This window comes from Macaca nemestrina, chromosome 2 (assembly GCF_043159975.1).
Source record: "Macaca nemestrina isolate mMacNem1 chromosome 2, mMacNem.hap1, whole genome shotgun sequence".
In the NCBI taxonomy this organism is placed as follows: domain Eukaryota; kingdom Metazoa; phylum Chordata; class Mammalia; order Primates; family Cercopithecidae; genus Macaca; species Macaca nemestrina.
The window spans coordinates 151,091,566-151,099,217 of NC_092126.1; positions in this window are offsets into that span (position 1 = coordinate 151,091,566).

The window sequence follows — 7,652 nt, forward strand, 5'->3', positions numbered from 1 at the left end:
AGATTAAAAAGAAGGTTCAGGCTGGGCGTGGTGGCTCATGCCTGTAATCCTAGCACTTTGGGAGGCAGAGGCGGATGCATCACCTGAGGTCAGGGGTTCGAGACCAGCCTAGCCAACATGGAGAAACCCCATCTCTACTAAAAAAAAAAAATGCAAAAATTAGCCGGGCCTGGTGGTGTGTGCCTGTAATCCCATAATCCCAGCTATTTGGGAGGCTGAGGCAGGAGAATTGCTTGAACCTGGGAGGTAGAGGTTGCAGTGAGCTGAGATTGCGCCACTGCGCTCTAGCCTGAGCAACAGGTGAAACTCTGTCTCAAAAAAAAAGAAAAAAAAGGTTCATTGAAGAAAGAAATATAGATCATTTTATTAGACTGGAACTGGCTTCAGCAATTTAGGTTCCTTAAGCATCTGCTAAGGTTACTGCAGAAAGGCCTGAGTGTAGCCAAAGCATCAGATTTTAAAGGAACATACAATGCACCTGTTGAAATTGAAGACGCAAAGGTGAAGATTTCTCTTTGGTCTCTTTTCTATGTCTGACAATAGTTTCACATAGTATGCTTTTCCATTTTTTTTGGTAAAATGTAGAGTATTTGGGGGGAGTCTTTCTGCTATAGAATATACTCCCCAGAAACAAACACAGTGGGGAAAAAAAAATAAAAAGAAAAAAACATAAGCAAAAGATTCCATCTAGAGAGCTAAATTTTAGCTTGCCCTGTCTTCCATCCACTTTCCTCATTGATCTAAGGTCTTCTGCCAAGATAATAAAATTAATGGCAAAGTCACACGTGCCATCACATATTCATGCTTCTATTCTCTACTTCCCCATTTATCTCATGTCTCTCATCTCCCCTGTCAGACTTTCACAGCTTCTGATTATTTTTTAAAAGCCATGTTAACAGTTTGTTCCACATATTAACTACTTTTGCTGGAAAAAATCTTTAGCCATGATTTAATTCTTTTTTTTATTTTTCACCAGGCGCCTCTTGCCTAATCTGCCTGCAACTCTAGATTTTGCAGCTTTCCACACACATTGCTTCACATTTTTCTCTGAAAAAGATGACTTTTTTAGAATTGCCATTATGTAAATGTTACTCTTCTTACAGAAAATTCTGCTGAAGCTAAATTCCTCCTCACCAAGCGCATTCATTTAGGTAAACAAATCCTTAAATACACGATGTTCTTTCCCTGTTTGGTACAAGTAATCATCTGAAAAAAAATTAATCAAGTGATTCTCAAAACTCACAAAGTAAATAGCCAGAGTTTAATTCAAAACCATCAAGTTTTCAGTTATAGCATTCATTCATATTCTGCAATGCCTTCTCTTCCACTTAAAACTGCTCAGTGGAGTCAAACTCTAAAAAGTACCTTCTTAATAATAGTTACTGTCCCACGAGTTCTATCATATTCATGCCAAGAATAAAACTTTCACTTTTCTGCATAGGAGTAAGTAGAAAATGGACTTTAATTCCTTTTCCCAATTTAAGATGAGTATTTATTCAGTAGCTACATTTTTTTGGCGCCGTGTCGGGATACAGGTGCAGTTCCTTTCTAGTTTCACATTGTCTGGAATGTTCCATGTGTTGATCCAAAATATACTTTATGTTCCACAAATGAGAGGAAGAGCTTGGAGGCCTGGATCATTTTACAACAGTAGTTTTTAAACAATAATTTGAAACAATTCAGTGTTTTGCATATTTTATTTACATTTTCATGACCAATGAGATACTTTTCCCCATATTTGACTTTTACTATTTTGTTAACTATTAATGTAATACATAAATCCCTGAAAAATGCAGAAAAAAGTGAGAAAAGAAAAATCACCAGTACTCTGTCCCCCAGAGGTAAGAACTTTTTAACAATTCAGAGTATCTGTCTTCAACGGAGTATCTGTCTTCAAGTTTTTAGTCCATTTTAACTTTTTTGAAAGTTAGTTTTGCAACCTGCTTTTTAAATAATATTTTGCACGTCCTCCATTTTCAACTGCCTAGAGTGGGAAAACAATCTTGTTAGCTACTATTTCTCATCAAAAATAGTCCAGGATTTGATTATGTGAACTTGTGGGGATGGGGGACGTGCCAGGAATAGCAATATCAGTTGTGTTATAGAGGAGAGAAGAAGTTGCAAGAGAGGCAGTCTAAGGACAATCGATGCACATTGACAGTCCCCCAAATCCATAACACAGAGCTCAAATTGCTTTGGGTTTGTGCAGATTTTTGAAGTTACTTAAATAAATTTCACCCTACTCACCCTTATAAATCCCTTCCAATTTTTTTTTTCCTTCAGTCTGAATGGCTAATTATTGGCTTTGTAAGTGTTCAGAGAAGTATTAGGGTATAAGAAATATTCACTGGTATTAGTGTTTTAGATTTCAATAATCAGTAATAATTCTTAAATATTTTCCAAGTATTTTTTTGGTTTGAATAAAATCATAGCACGTAATTTTTTTCCCTCAAAATATACTAACTCAATAATAGTGATCAAGGCCTCAGATATTATAAAAGTATTGTTCTTTTATCATATGATGCATTTAGGCTCCTGAAGCTATTATATTTCAATGCTTAATTAGTCATTTCTAAAGATAAGCATTCACTTTGTCTCAAAATGAAACAAACATGAAGTCGTAATTAGGATTTAAATTGGGTAAGGTATTACAGGATCTCAGGTTTGTTATTTTTTTCTAAGACACATGACTCATTTTGGATGGGTTTTGAACTAACATATTTATGACTTCCATTGGGATGCAAAATAGTATGTTTTTGTATTTCTTTGGTTTTGTTTTTAACAATCATTTGAAATATTTGTTTTTAACAATAATTCCCTGCACTAATGGTCTGGGTGAATTCAACATGGAAATGTCCTTCATATTTTTCAGTTAAATTGATCAAAATGACATGTTGCTCTTTGCTTTTTGTTTGTTTTTTGGCCACTGCACATTAGCTAATTCTTTAAACTAGGAATTATTTTTTGCACGGATCTAGTAAAAGAGAGAAGGGAATATTTGTTGTTAAATATAACAGAATAAATTATAATTGTATGTTTGTAGGTAACTTGCAGATATGTACTGCAATTTCCTAATAAATATTACTTCATTTCTCAGGCAATTCACTATAGAAATTATGCACTCTCCCACAATACAAAAAAAGTAATGTCACAAAGGTGACTTCTAAGATACATATTGACAATAAAGAGTCGTAAGCACATGGTGGGCAAAAGTCCTAGCAAACTTGAAAAATATTTAACTGAACAATAATGGAGCAATGCCAGATGCTAAAAGTCACCAAAGATAATTTTAATTGTTGTAGATATAATGGTGTTCAATGACAGCTGTTTTGGAACAAAAAGGTTATTTCCTGAAAATTTCAGTAAGTTTTCTCCTAAAATAAACTCTCATTGATTGTTAAAATTACTAATTGTCCTTAATGGCAAATAGACACTAGAGTTGGCTAATAACTTTAAATATGGAGTCATTCCTACATGTTGATTTGTAAACACTATCTGGAGGAAAAATTAAAAAGACATAATGTAGCTGAGGGTTATTTCTCCCTATGGAGATATCACAGGACTCTTATGTAAGAGAAGTCGTTGAAAAAAAATATCTAAAGCAAAAACTACTCACGAACCGAATGTTGCAACTTTCCCACTAAGCACAGCTTCCTCTCTCCTTTCCCCTCTCTTTTTTTGGAAATGACAAGAATAAGCTTTTTTAAAAACTAAATTTCGTGAAATTATAAATTTAAAAAATTAATTATTTAACAGAAGAGATATCACATTAGTAAATAAAGGTATATTTTGTATGCTGGCCTAGTAGTACTAGAATAAAAACTACTTTAGGTGTTGTATTTATTTATATATTACAAGCCTATTTTTAAGTTTGTTTGACCCAAGATTATAATTGTATATGTTACGCTTAAGTAAAAGTAATGTGGGGAAATGTAAAGATAAAGAAGGCAGAGTTTCTGTTCTCAAGCCAAGATACATACTCATTTCATTCATTTGTTATTAATTCATTTTATTTCATTTTTCTCTAATTAAGAAAACTAATATGTATTTATTATTTTTAAAATTGGAAAGTTCAGAAAAAGATAAAGAATAAGAATCACTTGAATCTGGACCATTACCCGGAGATAACCACTGTTAAAACATAAAGAAAACATAAACTTATGGTTTTCCTCTATACATGTGCGTGTACAAATATATCCTTTTTTTTTTTTTTTTTTTTTCCAGATGGAGTCTCACTCTGTTGCCCAGGCTGGAGTGCAGTAGCATGATCTCAACTCACTGCAACCTCTGCTTCCTGGATTCAAGTGATTCTCCTGCCTTAGCCTCCCGAGTAGCTGGGATTACAGGCATGCACCACCACGCCCTGTTAATTTTTTTTGTATTTTTAGTAAAGACAGGGTTTCTCCATGTTGGTCAGGCTGGTCTCAAACTCCCGACTTCAGGTGATCTGCCCACCTCAGCCTCCCAAAGTGCTGAGATTACAGGCGTGAGCCACTGCGCTTGGCCAAATATATCTTTAAACAAGAAGTAGTGTTTTTTTGTTTTTTTGGGTTTTTTTTTAGATTTTAGTTATCAGTTTAACAATGATCAGAAAAGAACTGACTTTTTTTTCTTTTTTTGAAACAGAGTCTTGCTGTGTCACTCAGGCTAGAGTGCAGTGGCACTATCTCGGTTCACTGCAACCTCTGCCTCCCAGGTTCAAGTGATTCTCCTGCCTCAGCCCCCTGAGTAACTGGGATTACAGGCGCCTGCCACCACGTCTGGCTAATTTTTGTATTTTTAGTAGAGACAGGGTTTCGCCATGTTGGTCAGGTTGGTCTCAAACTTCTGACCTCAGGTGATTCACCCGCCTTGGCCTTCCAAAGTGCTGGGATTACAGACATGAACCACTGCACCCAGCCAAAACTGACCTACCATTGTCCTTAGGTACCACAAGAATTCCCATTTTCCTGAGATATTTAAGAATTTTTTCTTTTATTTCATTCTAGTCCTGCCTTGTGGGATCCATAGCATTCAATCATATATGCTAACTAGGTAGCATTCCAGTATTTTCCACTTAAATATTCCTTTTAAGTTGCTTGGTTTTAAGCAAAATATTTATATAAGGGCTTTTATATGTCAAAATAATGTATTAATATTAAATCTATGTTTTTAAAAGATTAAAGTGGAGAAAATTTCCATGAAGCTTAAGTCTACTCAAACAAATGATTAAACATGGAATTAAACATGGAATTAATCACTAGTGTCTGCCAATCAAATGTTTTAGAATTTAGTAGTTTTTGTTTCTCTTGTGTGGGATACATTCTAATGTTTTAATAAATTTATTGATTTTTTCTGTAGTAATACTACACTGACTTTTAAAAGAATACATGTATATGTTCTGACATGAATAGACCTTCTTAAGGAAAAAGTTCACAGAAAAAAATGTATTTTGAACAATTTATGCTGAACAGTAATAAAAGTACATATGTTAAATTACATACATGTAGAAGTATACATATTTGCTTCTGTTTGTGTGGAAATGCATAGAAAAGAGACCAACAAGAAACACCTCAATTTGGGAAGGGAAGTGGAAGTGGGGAGGTCGTGAGGGGGAACTTGAACAATTTATTCTAGAGATTTCTGTATTCCTTTCTGCAAGAATATATTCATGCATTACTGGTATCATTGCTTTTAAATGGAAAAAGTAAACATTCTTTTACCACTTATATTGGTGCTTCACTACTCTGAATTCTGGTCCCCATCTCTAAGAAAGTTGAGCACTCCCACAAAAGATGTCCGCATTGCACTTTGCACTTTCCCCGCAGCCCTAGCATTAGTGCCTTGGCTCAGTAGGTCCCCAGTAGCGTATGTCTTTCTTGAACCTATAAAATAATTACCTAGAGTGTGATTTAGAAGCCACTGCTCCACAGACCAGCAAAGCCATTATCTTGTGGAGGAATCTACAAAGAGCTCTGGGTACGAATTTCATTGTAAGTCCTTATAATAAAGTTACAAACAAAAACTGGGATTAATTTTCTTTTCTAGTATGTTATTAGAAGTTCAGTTTAAATAAAGTTTAGCCACACAGGCACATGGTTTTCAGAAATAAGATCTGGGAGAACAGGAACTAGTAACTTCTAGCTCTGCTGCAGGACCAGCCAAGAGCTCTGCGATGGGCATCATTTTTTTCTATTGGAAAAAAAAAAAAAAAAAAGAGGTCTGGGTGCTCCACTGAGAACAGCAACTGATGGAAAGAAAGAAGGTACTGGATTTTACAGTGTGGACACAGGAAGGAAAAGTGTACGTGGAGCCCCTCCCCCAGCTGCTACTCTTTGCCCTGAACCTAGATAGGTAGGGCCTGGTTTGATGTGGCAAGTATAGTTCCGGATTGTGGTTACACAAGAAATTCAGTCTACTTCATCATGAATGATGTTCATCGTATTAATGAATTCCTAAATGAGAAAAGGTGAGATGGACATTTTTTGCAGGTGATTTCTTTCCTAAAACACACTCACACAGTACCAAACAGCTTCAGTTGTTCACACCGGCAGGTTTTCTTTCAGATCTCTTGTGATTCAACCCCAGAAGTGGAAGTATGGCTAGACAGGCATCAGTCCCTTCATTCTGAAGACTTTTTCTTTTTTCCATGGCTCTCTTTCTTTACCTGATCATCGCGGGCAAGCCTCTGTCATCTTAAAAACAAAAATTAAAACAAAAAAACACCTGCTTAGACTCTGCCTCTTCTTTGTGAAATCTACCCACTATGCTCCACTGACAAAGATTTCTAAAGAGTAGGGAACACTCACTCACTCTGCTTTCTCACCACTGTCGGTCACCAGCACATGACAGAGAGCCGGACTCACAAGCGAGGCTAAGCTGAGTCACAGTCTTTGCACTGTTGCAAACTAGTTGTACCACTCTGGTCAAGATCTTCTGGGCCTCAATTTACTCATCTGTAATCTAAGAATGATAATATTAATAATGCCTTCCCTCAAAGGACCATAGTGAAGATTAAATAGCACAACAGTTTACAGTGCCTGGTACGTTCATAGTAGGTGCTTAATAAATGTTTCTGACTGGCGTGGCTTCTGCTGCTGCCTTGGTTCTCGTCAGAGTTCCCAGGCCTATCTTCTTTGACTTCTCTGTGCCGTATGACAGTGTTGTCTGCTCTTTTCCTTTGACCTTCATCCTACCAAGTTGTTCTCATTTTTCTTTTTTCTGCCCTTCTAGCTGATCCTTCTCAGATTCTACTACCCCTTAAAAGCTCACGTTCCCCACAGAGGCCACCCCAGCTTGCCTTTCCTGGAGATCTCTTTCCCATCAACGGCTTCCATCGCTAGGCAGACAATGATGACCCCACATTGCGTGTCCATCCCAGACCCCTTCCCGAAGCAGCAAGCATGGATAACCATGGTCTGTGGACATCTTCACTTGGCTATTCCCCACAAACACCAAAAACTTAACGTGTCTCAAATTGAGCCCAATTGCTCACGTTGGAAACCTGAGGTCAACTTAGGCTGTCTAGTGCAAATGATTTTGTTTGTTTGTTTTTTAAAAGGCCTTGGACTCTACCTTCTAGGTTGTTAAAAAAAAAAAAAAAAAAAAAAAGAGTCTTGCTCCGTTGCCCAAGCTGGAGCGCAGTAGCGTGATCACAGCTCACTGCAGCCTCG